Genomic DNA, 19,793 nt, shown 5'->3' on the forward strand with positions numbered 1-19,793 from the left:
TTCACAAATTGCTCCCGTCATTTCACCAGTTTGTTTACATTCGAAGCAGAAATTATACTTTTGTATAAAGTTATTGTTTATCAAATTTGCAAAAAATAAAAATGCTCCGTTTCTCAAAATCCAGTGAATGTGGAGAGAATAAAACAGTTATTCCACTCAATCTCGTCATACATGGATTATAGACAACTCGGTGCTACGCGCCTCGTCACCTATCAGCTCATGTACGACTCGATTTCGTGGAATAACTTAAATATAAATAATTTAATAAAAGTTTGCAATTCGCCCTGCTTCTTACCAGTTCCTGAAAATAGAGGTCGTTCCATTTATAAATAACATTATATTCTATTTTTTAATATTGCACATATGCACAGAAAAAGAAAGTAGCGATTCACGTCGTTTGAATCAAGGTTCATACAGAGCCAGCAAATATTAGTGTAATGGCACTCCGTTAGCTCTTCCTTGGTTACTGTACCATTTCTAGAGTCAGTCGAAAAAACACTCTTTTTCCACGCGAGCGACGAGACATGACAACTTCCCTTGTCTTTCTAAAATGTTTACTTAAAAACAACAAGGTCAATCACAAGGTCTGGCGCACGGTCCAAAGACTGCGTTGCTTCCACCGTGTTCTGACTCGAAACTGAGGTATACACAGTCAGTGATGTTGCATCATAAGATTTAGAACATGGAACTCTTTTCTATGTTCTTAAATTATCATCATTCATTCATCACTTAAATTATTATTGCTTAACTGGCCTTTAGCTTATTAGTTAAAACACGATAAAGCCCATAAAACAAACCAGATTCCAAAGTAGTACACAGATCAGATAACAAAATACACAGACGACACAAAGTCAGATTGCTGCAGGGTCAGTGAAGGGCGTGGTCTCGTCGCTGACAGTAATGCGAGCGAGCTCATTTTTAATGATATACTGATGTGCATAAAGTCGCCCCTCTCCCAAACAAAAACCCAAAACAACACTTTTGTGCAGCCGTATAATGACGACACCAGATAATTATATTGTTTGAGTTGTAAATACTCGGGCTGTACCTCAAATCACATCCTACTGCACTAAACAGCATGTCATTACTAGCGGAAGTGGACAGGTAACTAGCTGAGGGACAACAGGACACACGCGCAGATCACAGGTTCTCGGATGCATGTTCTGAAATAATTTCAAGTTGCGCCATCTTTGAAAGTAAACCTGACAAAGCAAAACAACTAGCTCATAATTTATGACTCTCCCAACTATTTGATATCTACTGACTACCCTCGAGGAAAGGTGTGAAATATTCACTACAGTAATGCACACGGCATCTGGACTGCATGTGGTGAAGCTGGACTGACGCTGACGCTGTCGAAAACATGCTCACCAAGATTTACTACTAGCAGGAAGGGAAAAACGCAACAGACACTGAGTGAGTTAGCTAGCTAATTGTGAAATAATGCTAAAATCCACAAAACAGCAAAACAATAGCCATCCTAAATATTATTTAAGAACTTTGATAGTTTTAGCTGATATTTAGAGAGTTTTTCAAAGGGTTATGGTGGTTAAATTGCTGATTTTCTAAACATATGCCATGTCTATTTCAGACGCGTCACATCCATAACGGAATTTCGTTACATCCATAACGCTGACTTTTCCTTCCGAAACTCTGCATGAAATACAAAATATTTTAAACAAAGATTTTTTAATATTCACCTTGGACCCCTCTATCAAATGGATATCTCCATTTCGACATTAGGTTTACAATTTCACAGAGTTTGATAAAAATGTACAGTCACCCAAGAAAAGTGATACTTTTTCTGTCACATCCATAACGCATCTTTTATTGGCATTTTCTGGCATGCCCTAGATGTACTATGGGAATTGTTCTTGTTCTATCACTTCTCCAGTATGGTACAGCCTTAAAATATGCAACACCTGTTTAAATACTGGGAGACAATAAAACATGCACTGGGTCATTTGTTGCCATTTTGAGTTCAAGTGTCACGTCCATAACGCTGGAATTGCTCATTGTGGCTTGTGGCAATAATATAGAATTGTACATGATCAAAGTTGATTTTAGCTTGGGTTTTACATTATAAGAAAGAAAGACTGACAGTGACATTAGGTGATCAAAATATTTATTTATGTATGTATTTATTTATTTGTTTATTTATTTAGTTTGAAATTTGGGATCTCCTGTGAGGTTGACATTTACATGGAATTGCTCATATATTACATAAGCCTTCATTCGTTTAGGACAGAATTCACGTTAGCCTTTAGTTTTAAATGTCAACCGACCAGATGTGTGAATGACTTTACTTTCTACTATTGTTTTTACTACCAACAGGCTACGTCCAAGGAACAACACCACCACTTCCTGCGCTCATAAATATTCATTTGAAACGGTCGATATTTGTCGGCGGCATGGAGACAAGACAAAGTAAATTAAACTGATTGATATTGTGAACCATACGCTTTACTAAATCATCCACAACTTCACAACTAATAGCGATGCCATCAAACTCAACGACGGTGCGTTCAAGTTCAATTCCTAGCAAAACCGTTCAAACTAAGACAAGCTAACAGGAACGCTGTGTTTATATCAGAGGTGGAAAGAGTACTAAAATATTATACTCAAGTACAAGTACTGTTACTCTGATGAAATTTTACTTAAGTACAAGTAAAGTTACCAGACAAAAAACCTACTCAAGTAAAAGTAAAAAGTAGATCATTTAAAATGTACTTTGAGTAAAAGTAAAACGTTACTTTTAACAATGGGTGTTTTCTGCCTCCATTGTGTTGTGCAAAAATGAAAAAGAAGAGGAAACAAGGATATATGTCCATCTCAACCCAGATGTTTTATTTAAAGGAAGTGTATCAAATTGAATGCTTAGGATAATGCTGCATTAAAACTGAGACAAACAAAAACGGTCAATACACACAGTCATGTCGTTTACATCGCCCTGACCACACACAAAGCATTGTACACGAAATATGAAAGTGAAATGTTGCACCGAAATCTCGTAGCTTGCCTGTGTGCACTGTGTGTTATTGAACAATTCAATTCAAACATTATTTGTTTTGCTTAGTATTCCTTTCTGGCCTGTTGGATGTAGAATGGTAGGAGGACTGATCACGTCAGGTTGGCGAGCTAACTTGCTTGCATGATTAGCCAACCGAATAACAGACTAGTTACCGTTATGTTACAGTACCAACAGGTTGCTACTTCAACATTAGCAATGCCATCCACTATTTTTGGAATATAACCAGCCTATTGTCGGTTTTACTATGGAAAGGAAACATTATGATCAGGGGCGCAGATACGTTTTTTGAACTGGGGGGGGACAAAAAACTGGGGGGACAAAGCTGCCAGCAAACCAACCCCAACCCCGATATGCCTGTCAAACTTGTTGTGGATAACCATAGCAACCAAGCTCAAGCTCGAAACCTGCGCAGTCTGCGCAGCTCAACCAACCGAATATCAGTCTTTGTTTTGTTTTATGTGAGTTGTTGCAACTATGTATACACTGCTGTGCACCTCAATAAACCGAATGGTAATTAGTCTTTTGATTTTTCCGTGAGGTTTGCCTTATGCAAAGAAAGACAGCATAGACGGTTTTTCCTCCCTATAAGTGGGGGGGACCGAACGAGGTGAATTTAAATCTGGGTGGGACGAATCCCACCCGTCCCACCCTCTACCTGCGCCCGTGATTATGATGCCAATGACAATACTTACCTCAACATGCTTGCGCAGATTAGACATCGAATTTTTGTATGCCGCAATGGTTGTCTTCTTGGGCACACAATCTGCATTGCATAATGAAACTGTCACCCCTTTTCTCTACGAAGCTGAAGTGATCACGTATGTAGGGCCAGGGGTGCACTTCATTACTGGAAGAAATTGCGTTTTCTGCAGGGTCGTCCACCACAGGTTCCTCGGTCTCCTCCATGTCCGCAGGGGCGCTTTATCAACACCCGTGGCCCAGGGGCTAGGCCCCTCATAGGCTACCTGTCAACCCTACCCTTACCGTTGGCCAGGAAAACACTTATTTTATTTGCAATACGTGTCAAGCATTTACAGTGTAAGCGCGTAATTAGCCTAGAAGTCTATGATAGGTTACGTTTGGCTCAGCGTAGCTGCGCAAGGCCCACGCTCACATCGCTCAACACATCCGACCACAGAGGGAGAGAAGAACGCGCGCATTATCATTACAGAGCCGGTTCTGATTATTACCACGGACAGGACAGTGATACTGCGTAACTTTCACGCAGGGGCGTGGCCAGAGATAACCACACAAGCGCACGTGCGCTAATGTAGACCTATGTGTTGTAAACATAAAACACACACACCTACAGACAAGTCCTTTTAAAAAATAAAATACATAAAAATAGCTTGGCGGCATGAAAACAAACATTCACTGCAAGACAAGGTGCCCTAGAATCGCCATCAGTTTTTAAATATCTATATGGACTTTGTTGTCAGGATTGCACAGCATGAGATATCAAAACTGTACCCAGATACAGGCTTCAAGTTCAGATATTGCATTCCAAATGAGGTATCCACAAGAGAAATGCGTACGAAAGCACGAGCATCAGGAGAGGGTTGAATAACAGAGATTCTATACGCAGATGATCAGGCCATACTCGCTGGATCCATCGAGGAGCTTCAGAATACTCTTCAGTTGTATGATAAGACCTACACCCGCTTTGGTTTACAAATATCATATGTCAAAACAGAAACAATGGCTTTTAACATCAATGAGGATATCAAATGCAAACCAAGTATCATTTCCCTTGGCGGCACTAATATTAAAAACGTCCGCACCTTTAAATATCTTGGTTATAATGTCAGCAACTGTGATGAATCCTCACACTTCCTGCATGCTAGGATAAGTGCTGCATTCATGAAATGGAATGAATTGAAACACGTTCTAACCGACCACCGAATACTACTAAAAACCCGTATAAAGTTCCTAGTGGCATGCGTTCGATCTCGTCTCCTGTACAGCACACAGGCATGGCAACTATCATCCAGTGAAATTCACAAAATCGAGGTAGTGTGGCACGGCTTCCTAAGGAAAATGATTAAAGGTGGATATAAACGAAAGAATGCCCCTGACCAAAAGAACACTACAAATGAAGATATAGACTGGAGCTACAAGATGTCCAATGCTGACCTCCGGAAACTGACAGGAACCCAGGATATAAAACTATCCTGCTACGTACAACAACTAAAATATATTGCTCACGTTTGCCGGATGGGCAATAACCAAGTGCAAAAGCAGCTCCTGTTTGACAAAAATGGTTACAAATGGACGAAATGGGAAAATCTGCTGGGCATAGACACCCAACAGATAAGACGTACGATGATGGACAAATCAAACTTTGAGCAACTGCTGCAACTGCTACAGCAGAAGCACCCCTAGAGAGTTTAACTTTTGACAGGGGAACATGATGATGATGATACTTGGCTCGGCGGCCACATGAAACGTAAACACCATGGACAGCGGCCAAACTCATAACTCTACAGACCGAAATACACGAAACCAAGTCCTACTAGGGTCTATTTTACCGATCTATGTTCAAGCATCATGCAAGTCTTCCTTCTCCTTGAATAAGACCGTGCATTCAACTGCCTTTTTGACATGACTGCATCGAAATACCACTTGCAACAATATTTCACGCACTCCATCAAGAAAAAAGTTAAACATGATGAACACGGGCATACTGTTTTGAGCATACGATTTTTTAAAAAGAAACTAGCTACATCAAAGTCCTTCAATAAACCCATCCTTTAGCGCAAATGAGCTTAACCTAGTTCAAAGCATGACGCTAGCAGTAGCTGCATAAGGCAAAATCGTGTGGGCCTTTCGTCAACAACAAGCCACGGCGGGCAAACATTAATAATCAAGCGTCCTTACCTTAAAACGCTGTCTTGACCACAGAACTTCTCAAGTATTTCACTTAAATCCACACGGGTTAACAACACACCCAACACAGCTAGCGAGAAATGTGGATCTGCGCTAGCTTTGTATTGCTATTCCCCTCAGTATGCTTACTCTGTCTGCTGCCCCAACTGTGAACATTATAGGCTACAATCTTTTCATCAATTTCTTCAGTAGATGCCGTTTTAGACATTTTATTATCCCCATCGAAATATGCTATTATACTAACAGGATTATAACTCAAATCACACGACACGTATTCAAATCACAACTGATTTATTTTACTGTTGGACAGATCATAGCATATCTAGCCTAGCTGCACATAGCCTAGCTGCTGTAGGCTGATAACTGATAAGTAGCTGATATTCTGAACAGATTGGTGATCCTTACCTTAAAAAAGTCTGTGACTTTAGGCAACGATTCTATCATTACCTGCATCTCTCTCTTTTTTTCCTTTTATGCGCCCCGCTAACATGTGAACGCTTCATCTTTCAAAGCCTCTAAATTTGTGTCTCAGTAGTCTGCAGTCTTTGGCGCGCTTTCGTACGTGACGTTACATTTTGTTACATTTTATTCTGGTCCAGTTGTGGGTGTTCGTTTCGCGAACCACATCCACCATGTCTCTTACAGCAGGCTACTGTGCGCTCATTTATTTCTAACCTTATTTCTATCCGTACATTAATGTAGGCCCACGATTCCGACAGTTTATTATTTTATTAATATTACAAGGCCCCTGATTGGCTGTGGCCCAGGGGTTTGAGCCCCCCGATGCCGCCCCCCCTTAAAGCGCCGGTGCATGTCTGCCATCATCTGTGTGAGACTCGCACGCGCGACAACTGTCCTTCCCGTGATTCATTTCCAGAACGCATTTCCCCAGGGGCATCAGAAGCATTTTTAATGTGGGGGGGACACACTGGCGGGGGGTCCTCCGCCAGAAATTTTTAATTAATTTTCAACAATAAGTCCTCATTCAACTAGTCCATATATTCATCAGCCTGTTTTTAAACCCACCGCTACTAGGCTTGGCACGGTTATGGGAAAAAAACCGAACCATACGATACGCATGTTGCGGTGCAATACGCGTATAAACCGCGGTACCCCTATTTAAGACGTTCGCCAAAAAAAAAAAAGCCGAATGCCCGTATGAAACCACGTGGTTCTCTTTCGCGCGAACAGGGGTGATAGCGTTCCGGCGCCGCGCCGGATTTCCGGCGTACTGCGGCGCCCGGAAAAAAAAAAAATCTAGTTCGCCCATTATCCTGTGTCATTCTGAGATGCGCAGATAGACAGTAAAGGGAATTCGGAATTCCCTTTACTGTCTATCTGCGCATCTCAGAATGACACAGGATAATGGGCGAACTAGATTTTTTTTTTTTTTCCGGCGAGGGGAGGGGAGGTTTGTTTTAAACAGTGCAGTGATTGGTTTTATTGCAATATTTTATATTGGCTGTGTGTGTATTTTGTTATAAATCGTTCTAAGAATACAGTGGCACTTTAAGATTAGATAAGAAATCCAGCCATACGTTTCAAAACACTGCACTTTAATTTCAAGTGAAAAAATACATCCTCACTCTCAGGGATTAGAAGAGTTTTTGATTCGGTTTTTGTATATAGGTGGTTGGTTGGTCGCCACATAAAAGTTTAAGTTTTAACACACACATCTGTTCAAAAGTAAGCTTTAAGAACTCATTTTTATTTCTTCCAATTATGAAAACTCTGTATGTGACAAAAGACACCTGGTTCCTCTAGATGCCACAACATGGCAGCAAACACTCCTGACACTTTGTATAAATACTGTAGTAAATAAAAAAGCTGTTGAAATCATCCATGTCTTCCCTCTTGCTGTTTCAAAATACTACCTGGCTTTTCATCAGAGATTGTTCATAAAATGTGCTTATGTCAACTCAAACTCAGTTTGTGCATGATTATTTCATTGTAACTATAATTTTAACCTCTCTTAAATGCTGTATCCTAAACTATGTTTACTTAAGGTAAATAGTAGGCTATATGCCCAAATACAGAGTACTTAAGATTTAAAAAAAAAAAACGCAATACGTACCGAACCGCAGACCTCAAACCGCAATACGTACCGAACCGCGACTTTTGTGAACCGTGCCACCCCTAACCGCTACGCCTAAGATAATGAGATGAATGTGACACAATTTATCACCAACAATGACTTTATGGGTGCATTTTACTTTTTATTTTGTGTTTTCTATTTAGTTTTAGATGTAACACAACATGCCACTGGGCCAAGCAATAGTGACACTCAACTGTATGTTTAAAAATAAGAATATTCATAATTTCACACAATGACCAGGCATGACATGGCATCATGCAAACTTCATAACACACAATCACACTGTGTCCAGCAACAGTGACACACAAAAAATAACTTCACACAACGAACAGGTGCGATTTTGTTCACCACCAGCAGTGACTTTAGTGGGTGCATTTTACTTTTTTCCGATTTAGTGATACTCATAACAAAAATGGCATGGCATCATGCAGTCTTCATAACACAAAATTACACTGGGTCAAGCAACGACACATAAAAGATAACTTCACACAATGAACAAGTGCAGTTTTGTCAACCTACATGCAATGGTGGTACTACAGTAGCATTTACAGATTAGTATAACAAATAGATTTATAGATAGAACTCCTTCTTATATTGGTGCCACTACAATTTCTACCACTTCATAACTTTTATCCCCCTTTCCTTTACAATCCACCTGGAATAACATCCATCTCTCTCCATCGCTTTCCTCTCTACTATTCCTTCCCCATACACTGATTTCCCATCTTACTTTCCAGAAAACTGCCAAAGACCAGACAAAACAAGGAATCAATAAATATCATCAGAGCAGACTTGACCTCATTCTTGGCATTACAGTAAGGTCGGCCTACTGGGTTTGAATTAAATGATAGCTAACGTTAAGCTAGCTGATACATCGCCTAACATTGACTAGCCAGCTAACTGCACTAACATTTCCATTGGGACAAAAAACCTGTCCTGTGGGGAAATTCTGACTGACTTTCCGCTTCTTTGTAAAGAATGTCCTTATGTCCATTGTGTCTGGGGAGGAGCAAATACTGCAAACAATTCATCATCAACCAAGAATACCCCGTTAGGCTAAGCTTATTTCACTGTTTAGTTGAATATTAATTTAACGTGTCCTAGGGTTAATTTTGAGGGCAGATAACAAAAGAATAAGGTTTTAGCAAAAGCTAGACATTGTGAGGTGGCAATGGGGATGACGTCACCTCCTCCACTTTCCAGCAGCTGCACCAACATTTCTGTGCTCGCGCTGAGATTCACTTCCCTCGCGCGCGGTGAGCTGTTGTAGGGAGCGCCCGGAAAACCCGGAGTGGATTTTCAGTGCTCTGTGTTTTCTCTTATCGATCAAGTGGAATGGATTCTTTCACGAAGCAATAGAAACAGCGCTGGGTGAACTCATATTTTATGTTAAATGTGGGGGGTCCAAACGAAGAATTATGAAATGTGAGGGGGACATGTCCCCTTCACATTCAATGGTGGCGACGCCCATGCATTTCCCCTTCTCCGTTTTAGCCTTTTTTTATTTTTTATTTATTTCTTTTTTTTTTTTACTCAGTAACGGTTGAGATGTAAAATGTACCGAAGTACACTACTTAAAAGAAAACATACTTAAGTAAAAGTACACTCTTTAAAAATTACTTGAAAAAGTATAAGTACACAAAAAAGCTACTCAAGTACAGTAACGCGAGTAATGTAATTCGTTACTTTCCACCTCTGGTTTATATAATACTTATAACTTTTTTTTTATTAGTGGTTGAGTGTTAATTTGTGTCATACAATTACACAATATCGAAGAAAATGGTAACCAAGTTTAAAAGTTACCTTGAGAATTGGTAAATATAAGAAACAGGCCGTGAGAATACTTATACTTAATACGTATTCGTTGCTATGAGAAAAAATTTGCAAGCTAAGTGGTGAATAGAACACGTGGGAACTTTTTAATATGCTAGCAAGAGAGAAAGTATTTTCTGTCACCTCAGGGTTTGGTGATGTAAAACCGAAAATATCAGCAAGCTAAGTTTTCCACGAACGCACGGTGAAGGTCAATGGCATAATGTTATTCGGGCATCACTTAGAGATCAACGTTATTTACGTTAAATTTAAGATTTTGTCACAACCCGAGGTTAAATTCCAAGTGAATAAGATGAATCCTGAAATTATGAAGTCAACCAAAAACAAGCTCTCAGACAAATTGTTAAGTTAGATCAGACAACTCCATGAACTCTGGTCACGGATTTCAGTCTGATCTAAAACTTAACAATTTTTGTCTTAAATATGTTTAAACGCTAACTAGCGCCAATATCCACAGTTTGTTCAATTTAGTGTTGGCAACAGGGCTCTGCACTAACTTGTTTTTTCAGGAGCACACGTGTTCCTAAGTTAAAAATTTTAGGAGCACAGGGAAAAAAAATGGGGGCACAAGTAGGTTTTCATTTTAAAGGTTTATTGCAGCGCAAACCTTAGACACACCAACGCATAAAACGCAAAATTCAATTGAGAATGAATGAATGAATGAACAAACAAATGAATAACGAACAACTGAATGAATGAACAAACAGTAGCTAAACAGAGAGCAGAGCTCAGCAGAGCTAACAACATCATCAAGGACAGCTCCCTCCCTGGCTCTGAGTTCTTTGACTTGCTGCCCTCAGGCAGGCGTTACAGGTGCATCAAAGCAACGACCAACAGACTCAAAAACAGTTTTTTTCCCACAGGCCATAACCACCTTGAACAATTAGCCTTTTTCACATTACGTCACTTGCAGGGGAACTCATATCCGTTTTCAGCCTTTTGAATGGAAGAAGAGGTATACCGCGGCAACATATGTTAACAAAACTGTGTCATTCACAGATAAGATTGATAATAATATTGCGCATTGTTGTTTATCATTACGTATTGTTAGCGACCATTCCAGTCACCTATCTGCCTTGTTTTGGAAAGGAAGTTTATTGACTTTCTATGGTTGCTACTTGTTAGCCAGCAGATTAGCATGCCGCCTCTTCTTCCATTCAAAAGGCTGATAACGGATGTGAGGTTCTTCTGCAAGTGACGTAATGTGAAAAAGGCTAATTACACGCACTGACTGACGCCACTTCTGGCAGGTGCAACAATGCACCAACAAGGACCTAAAAGGACAAGATTCTCACACTTACCTGATACAGTGCAATACTTATTACAGTGCAACCTCACACAGCAACTTTTTAGTTTTTATAACTTTTGTATATTTTATATTTCTACACTTTTACATCCATACCCAATACAGTGCAATACCAAATACAGTGCAATATCCTGAGTTTTGTAGCTGAACTGAGTTTCTATAACTAATGTGCAATTAACATCTGCACCTCAACACGCCCAGTTGTTTATATATTCTTTGTTTTTCTGCTGTGTTGTGACATGCACCATTTGTATATACTGTATATTATTTGTTTTTCTGCTGTGTTGTACGGTATGTTCCCATCTAAATGTTTGCACTGGGGCGTGTGCTTTCCATCTCATTATATAATTTTACCGCACCTTCTCCCGTCGTTCTAGCTTTCTTCACTACACTTTCTTCCTCGTCCGTTCTTTTATTCTTGTTTCCACCATCATTGCTTTTAAAAAACGCCGTTATTCTCTGCATAGCGAATATATTTCTCAGCTCGGTCCGAACCAGCTCTCGGTTATCTCTCAGTTGAATGATCTGATGAATCCCTAAAAAGCACTTTTCCCACCTAATGCCACACCCACAACATACAACCGTCGGAAAGAGGGGCAATCACAGAAAGATGAGTAGAAAACGGGGAATGTTACGGGGGATATTTATTGTGATAGCAGGCTATTGTAGCGTCAGCACAAAAGCACCAGACTCAACTTTAACTGAAAGTGTTATTCAGTAGCCTAAACTTATTCAAGCTACAGACCGAGAAGAATAAAAATGCTGAAATCTCATGTCCCGGTAAAACGCACTAGCATGGCAGAACGGCAAAAAAAAAATTTAACTTTTTCAGCCCCCGGCTACCGTGGGAACCACCGCAGTGCAAGACAGAGGCAATGCACGCAACTACAGACAGGGAGCAAGGCGCAGGCAGAACACACACACAACAATACAGGCCGTTACTCGTTACACTATATTAGGTAGGCTATCCAGCGCTGGATTTACATAATTTGCAATTTAACGTTTGATACATTTTAGAATGTTAAACTTGTCGCGTCTGTGCTCAGTGCTTTCCGAAATTGTCGGCCGCAAGAAGCCCTCACATGAATGCGCATTTTTTTTTCGTTGTTCACATGCCGAAAAATTCGCTCACAAATGCGAGTGAAATGTGCGCACTGTAGAGCCCTGATCTGGACTGCATGTGGTGAAGCTGGACTGACGCTGACGCTGTCGAAAACATGCTCACCAAGATTTACTACTAGCAGGAAGGGAAAAACGCAACAGACACTGAGTGAGTTAGCTAGCTAATTGTGAAATATATTACATAAGCCTTCATTCGTTTAGGACAGAATTCACGTTAGCCTTTAGTTTTAAATGTCAACCGACCAGATGTGTGAATGATTTTACTTTCTACTATTGTTTTTACTACCAACAGGCTACGTCCAAGGAACAACACCACCACTTCCTGCGCTCATAAATATTCATTTGAAACGGTCGATATTTGTCGGCGGCATGGAGACAAGACAAAGTAAATTAAACTGATTGATATTGTGAACCATACGCTTTACTAAATCATCCACAACTTCACAACTAATAGCGATGCCATCAAACTCAACGACGGCGCGCTCAAGTTCAATTCCTAGCAAAACCGTTCAAACTAAGACAAGCTAACAGGAACGCTGTGTTTATATAATACTTAACTTTTTTTTTTTTATTATTAGTGGTTGAGTGTTAATTTGTGTCATACAATTACACAATATCGAAGAAAATGGTAACCAAGTTTAAAAGTTACCTTGAGAATTGGTAAATATAAGAAACAGGCCGTGAGAATACTTATACTTAATACGTATTCGTTGCTATGAGAAAAAAATTTGCAAGCTAAGTGGTGAATAGAACACGTGGGAACTTTTTAATATGCTAGCAAGAGAGAAAGTATTTTCTGTCACCTCGGTGTTTGGTGATGTAAAACCGAAAATATCAGCAAGCTAAGTTTTCCACGAACGCACAGTGAAGGTCAATGGCATAATGTTATTCGGGCATCACTTAGAGATCAACGTTATTTACGTTAAATTTAAGATTTTGTCACAACCCGAGGTTAAATTCCAAGTGAATAAGATGAATCCTGAAATTATGAAGTCAACCAAAAACAAGCTCTCAGACAAATTGTTAAGTTAGATCAGACAACTCCATGAACTCTGGTCACGGATTTCAGTCTGATCTAAAACTTAACAATTTTTGTCTTAAATATGTTTAAACGCTAACTAGCTCCAATATCCACAGTTTGTTCAATTTAGTGTTGGCAAACACCGAAGTTAGCTTGGTTAAACAGAAATAGAGCTCTAGCTATATTTCCACTACACGGACTGAAAGTTTGTGGACACCTGATGATCCCAGCTGTATGTTCTTTGTTGAGCATCCCATTCCGGATTTGGTCCTACTTTGCTCTCATAATGAGCTCCAGTCTTCTCATCTGGGAAAGTTTTCCACTAGATTGTGGAGCGTAGTTGTGGAGATTTATGGTCATTCACCTACAAGAGCATTAGTGAAGCCATGGCCTAATGGTCAGAGAAGCAGCTCTGGAAGCAAACGGTTACCAGTTTGATTCCCTGGACCAGCCCTTGAGTAAGGCACCCAACCCCAACTGCTCCTGATAAGGGCATCTACGAAATGCCTGTAATGTAACGCAGTGCGATCAGACACTGATGTTGGTGAGGAGGTCTGGGGCGCAGTTGATGTTCCAGTTCATCCCAAAGGTGTTCGGTGGGGTTGAGTTTAATCAGGGCTCTGTGCTCCAACCTTAAAGGCCCAGTCCTACAATACAGATAACTCTAAATAAACCGGTCCCCTGCAGTTTACGTAGTTGGTGGTCACACCAGACTGATAACGATACCTATAGCCCAGGCCTGGGTTTATCCATATCAGTGAGATTGCTTCTGGGGCAATTTTTCCAGGCCTAGAGCTGATCTGATAAAACATCTGACTAATCAGGTAATTGTTTAAACCAATAACAATGTACATTTCCCTGAGTGGCAGGACCAACCGGTCTTATAGTGGGGATTATAGTTGTGGTGCGACTGCCCCAGACTGGAACTAAATTCAGGTATAGGTAAAAGTCATAGTTATCGATGTTGTGAGACTGGACCCGAACACACCGTATCTTCATGGAGCTTGCTTTGTGTACAGGGACATCTCAGTTCCGGTGAAGGCAAATCAGTACCTTCTATACAACCGTGTGCTCCAGACACAGTCTCAGCGTTTAAGTCTCAGCTGAAAACAGATCTGTTTAGTCAAGCCTTGTGTTAATGGTGTTTATGAGGTAAAGGAGTAGATCTGGAGGATCCTCAGACAGAGTGTTTTGGTAAACTGGGATGTATGGATGCTGTCAGTCCCCACTCGCTTGCTCACTCGAGTTTGTTGACGGTGTAGTGGCTGCTGCTTTATGTCCCGGGGCCCCTCATGCCTGTGTTACCTTCTGGCTCTCCCCTTTTAGTTATGCTGTCATAGTTAGTTTTGCCAGAGTCCCTGCTTGCACTCAGCGCAAAATGTATACGGTTCCTACTTATTCAGGTGACATTGGGCATACCTAACAACCTGTGTTTTCTCTCTCTTCTCCCCAAATCTGTCCCTCTGAGTTACAGGTCAATCCTGGGATCGAGATGCTGAACCTCTTCTGCTCCTCAGACCTGCCTGATCCATCCTGGTGCCCTGTGTCTGGTTGGAGTCTCATCGCATCGCTCCTGTGGAGGACGGCCCCATGTGGACAGTTGAAAGTCACACCTGGAGGACGCTCTGGACTCTTACAGTAATGCTTTTATGGCTGAGGACTACAGTTGACTTGCTAACTTTAGGACTGCAGTTGTCATGAACAGTTTTGCCCTCAAGTTTCCATCAATGAAGAGTTTATAACATCAACGAAACTGACTTTATGTTAAAGCTGTTAATGTTATAGTCATGCTGTCTGCTGCTGCCCAAATGAGGATGGGTTCCCTTTTGAGTCTGGTTCCTCTCAAGGTTTCTTCTACATGTCATCTGAGGGAGTTTTTCCTTGCCACCGTCGCCACAGGCTTCATCATCAGGGATAGAGCGGGATGAAATTAGCTCACGTCTTGGGTCATTAAAATTCTGTAAAGCTGCTTTGGGACGGTGTATATTGTTAAAACCGCTACAGAAATAAACTTGACTTGCTCCGAGTTTGTCAAGAAGAACCACATCCTGTACAAGCGTGGTGGTCTGGGGTTCATATACTTTTGACCATACTGTATATACAGAGTCTGATTGTTATGTAGTGAAAGTTCATTATGTCTAACTATTATAACTATTCTTTAAGTTCGTGTCTTAAGAAACGAACTTAAAGAATAGTCTGATTGTTATTGTGAAATTATCAACCTTAAAAAGAAGATTTGTTCTAGTTAGTGTGGTAAATTTCAGGGGAAATGAGGCTGAGAGAGGGGGTTAGGTTAGTCTGGCTATCATCAGACCACATCACAAGTGAAATATGGTCTGGAATCCGCCTATTGAATTTCTCATAGGGGAGGTGTGGTTTACGATTGTCAACGGCTGTTTATTGGACGTTGCGAATGTCTATCATTTGGCGTATACGTAGCCCATGGCCAATCATGGCAGTTGTACCCGGTGACATAGTTAAAGCAACGAAGAAGACGAAGAGGCGAAGAAGAGAAGGAAAGAGAAAGAGAAGGCAAAACAAAAATAGGAAAACAATGGCACCGAACGATTACTGCTCTAAACTATTCAGAACAGTGTCTAAAGCTTGATCGAAAGTTTGGTTCGTATCACTCGCCGCCATGTTAAATGTGATCCGTAAACAGTCCCAAATAAACTACAAGCTTCCGTTTGTCGAGTAGTACGCGTCACCGTCTTCCCACCCCTCCCCACTCTCTGATTGGCTCCCTAACTCAGGCGAGCCTTTAGACCATAGTTTCCATGCTGTCTTTTCAGATCGGAACGATTGTGCAAAGCAGCATGGGATTTCCCAGGCTAGGGTTAGGTCAAACAAGGAGGTGATTATTAAATTCAGTGTTAAATTTATGTACAGATAATGTGGGGAGACTAACAGGAGACTGCCAGGTTTAAGGGGAACCTTGAAGAAGAGCCAGAGCACTGAAGCAGCCTGGCGAGACCCAGGGGAACCGCGCCGAGCCCTGGCGAGACCCAGGGGAACCGCGCCGAGCCCTGGGGAGACCCAAGGGAACCGCGCCGAGTCCTGGGGAGACCCAGGGGAACCGCGCCGAGTCCTGGGGAGACCCAGGGGAACCGCGCCGAGTCCTGGGGAGACCCAGGGGAACCGCGCCGAGTCCTGGGGAGACCCAGGGGAACCGCGCCGAGTCCTGGGGAGACCCAGGGGAACCGCGCCGAGTCCTGGGGAGACCCAGGGGAACCGCGCCGAGTCCTGGGGAGACCCAGGGGAACCGCGCCGAGTCCTGGGGAGACCCAGGGGAACCGCGCCGAGTCCTGGGGAGACCCAGGGGAACCGCGCCGAGTCCTGGGGAGACCCAGGGGAACCGCGCCGAGTCCTGGGGAGACCCAGGGGAACCGCGCCGAGTCCTGGGGAGACCCAGGGGAACCGCGCCGAGTCCTGGGGAGACCCAGGGGAACCGCGCCGAGTCCTGGGGAGACCCAGGGGAACCGCGCCGAGTCCTGGGGAGACCCAGGGGAACCGCGCCGAGTCCTGGGGAGACCCAGGGGAACCGCGCCGAGTCCTGGGGAGACCCAGGGGAACCGCGCCGAGTCCTGGGGAGACCCAGAGGAACCGTGCTGAGTCCTGGTGAGACCCAGGGGAACCGTGCTGAGTCCTGGTGAGACCCAGGGGAACCGTGCTGAGTCCTGGTGAGACCCAGAGGAACCGTGCTGAGTCCTGGTGAGACCCAGGGGAACCGTGCTGAGTCCTGGTGAGACCCAGGGGAACCGTGCTGAGTCCTGGTGAGACCCAGAGGAACCGTGCTGAGTCCTGGTGAGACCCAGAGGAACCGTGCTGAGTCCTGGTGAGACCCAGAGGAACCGTGCTGAGTCCTGGTGAGACCCAGGGGAACCGTGCTGAGTCCTGGTGAGACCCAGGGGAACCGTGCTGAGTCCTGGTGAGACCCAGAGGAACCGTGCTGAGTCCTGGTGAGACCCAGAGGAACCGTGCTGAGTCCTGGTGAGACCCAGGGGAACCGTGCTGAGTCCTGGTGAGACCCAGAGGAACCGTGCTGAGTCCTGGTGAGACCCAGAGGAACCGTGCTGACTCAGTGAGGCAGTCATGCCTTCATTTTAAATCATTTTGAGCCGTTGGGCCTAAAACCAGCTCGCAACCACCGCAGGGGCTGCGAACACACAGCATTCAGCTGCTGAACAGGTTAGTTTGAGTTCACAACCAACAACAGGTCGGACAGACAGACAGAGAGAGAGAGAGAGAGAGAGAGAACCAACACCATTTTTCATGTCGGCCTTTCTGAACGCGGGGAGCTGTGAGAGATCAGACTCTCTCTCTCTCTCTCTCTCTCTCTGAGGAGATGAAGTGACACATGAAGCTAACTCAATTAGCAAAGCGATGGGAAGGAATGAACATACCTCAGCACAGCTGCCTTCAGGTAAACCCAGGAGTTTTTCCTTTCCTTTATTTTATTTATTTTATTTTATTTTATTCCCCCCGTGCTGATCACCTGGTGATTCCGTCCTCAGAGAAACAGCCTGGCCGCTGGCGTGTTTATTCCTTTTCCTTCAGCCTCCATGTTTTCGCTTCTTTCTCTCTTTTCAGCCAAAATGTAAGATAACGGTTTAACTGCTACCACACTCTCACTATCTCTCTCTCTCTCTCTCTGTGTGTGTGTGTTTCGGAAACCACCCTCCCTAACTCACTAGTAATGGTTGCCAGATCTCTCCATAACACATTTAAAGGGAGACTCTTGCATAAATTCAGGAGCAACATCAGTGTAATTCTCCTATTTTATATTAAACTTTGGTCAAATATCTGTCACATTTTGCATTTTGTGCATTTTTTTTTTTACCTTGCGCAATGCCAGAAAAATCCAGTTGAAATCAAGCCATTTGAGGCAAATTGTTCCGCCTCTGGGCGGCACGGTGGTGTAGTGGTTAGCGCTGTCGCCTCACAGCAAGAAGGTCCAGGTTCGAGCCCCGTGTCCGGTGAGGGCCTTTCTGTGTGGAGTTTGCATGTTCTCCCCGTGTCCGCGTGGGTTTCCTCCGGGTGCTCCGGTTTCCCCCACAGTCCAAAGACATGCAGTTAGGTTGACGTGGGGCTGAAGTGCCCTTGAGCGAGGTACCGAACCCCTGACTGCTCCCCGGGCGCTCTGGTGTAGCTGCCCACTGCTCTGGGTGTGTGTGTGCGTGTGTTCACTGCTTCAGATGGGTTAAATGCAGAGGATGAATTTCACTGTGCTTGAAGTGTGCATGTGACAAATAAAGGTTTCTTCTTCATTTTAATAATTACATGATAACGTTGAAGAAATTTGCAGAAAGCAACCAGGTCGTTTTCTCATAAACAAACCAGCGCTGATGTAGGATTCAGAAGCACGTGATATCATGAAAATCAATGTCTCATCTCATTATCTCTAGCCGCTTTATCCTGTTCTACAGGGTCGCAGGCGAGCTGGAGCCTATCCCAGCTGACTACGGGCGAAAGGCGGGGTACACCCTGGACAAGTCGCCAGGTCATCACAGGGCTGACACATAGACACAGACAACCATTCACACTCACATTCACACCTACGGTCAATTTAGAGTCACCAGTTAACCTAACCTGCATGTCTTTGGACTGTGGGGGAAACCGGAGCACCCGGAGGAAACCCACACGGACACGGGGAGAACATGCAAACTCCGCACAGAAAGGCCCTCGCCGGCCACGGGGCTCGAACCCGGACCTTCTTGCTGTGAGGCGACAGCGCTAACCACTACACCACCGTGCCGCCTAGACATTATTATAGTTAACCATAATGTACTCAAACCAGGAATTTGTACTGACAGAATAAGCATCTTCAATTAGCTAGTTACTTTAACATCACCAAAGAGATCTTGGATGATTTCTGGTCAGGAGGTAAGGTAATTCTTCTGAAGCTACATGATGAACCATTCCCACATGATCCCATGTTCATGGTGACAGAGAGTGTATGTTCACCCCAAATGTCTGAGTGAACTGTAAAATGTTTTATGAATTTATTACATCTTGCAATGTGACTGCATATTTTTTGCTAAGTGTACACAGTACAGTACAGTTAGTTCTCCTGTAGTGACTTTAGTCACCATGGAGGCAGGGCATTTGGAGTAGCCTGCTGAACTCTCTTTTCAACTGAGTTGCCCTCTTCGCTTGGTCAATCGTCACGCCTAACAGGTTCGCTACTTTTTGCCAAGGATCCCTATAATATCGTCTTGTGGGCAGGGCAAACAGTATCTTTTTCGTGAGTCTCTGGTTCTCGCCCCTACATACGTGGGCAGTCCATTGGAGGTGCTGGATAATGATAGTGTCCCTGATTGGTTTTGTTTTTGTTATCCTTCTAATATCGTTATTAGAGTAAACAAAATGGAACTCATCATCTGTGTCATCCTTCCTGCGCCAACCTCCTTTCACCATACTTCGCAGACATTGTGACCAGCATGTCTCGAGTTTGGCAATTTGTTGTTCACTCGGTAGCCATGCTTGGGTACCATATATG

At 43.1% G+C, this 19,793-nt stretch overlaps 1 protein-coding gene across 5 annotated transcripts in view; it reads right to left on the reverse strand.

Moving 5' to 3' along the window:
* Positions 1-17,946, reverse strand: part of st3gal3b (ST3 beta-galactoside alpha-2,3-sialyltransferase 3b) — a 131,545-nt gene extending 113,599 nt beyond the window's left edge. For all 5 annotated transcript variants that reach the window (XM_060906530.1, XM_060906528.1, XM_060906529.1 and 2 more), the window contains exon 1: positions 17,698-17,946. The gene's annotated coding sequence lies outside the window, so the exon portion shown is untranslated. The remainder of the gene's footprint in view (positions 1-17,697) is intronic.
* Positions 17,947-19,793: the final 1,847 nt, after the last annotated feature.

This window comes from Neoarius graeffei, chromosome 23 (genome assembly GCF_027579695.1).
Source record: "Neoarius graeffei isolate fNeoGra1 chromosome 23, fNeoGra1.pri, whole genome shotgun sequence".
Taxonomy (NCBI): Eukaryota; Metazoa; Chordata; class Actinopteri; order Siluriformes; family Ariidae; genus Neoarius; species Neoarius graeffei.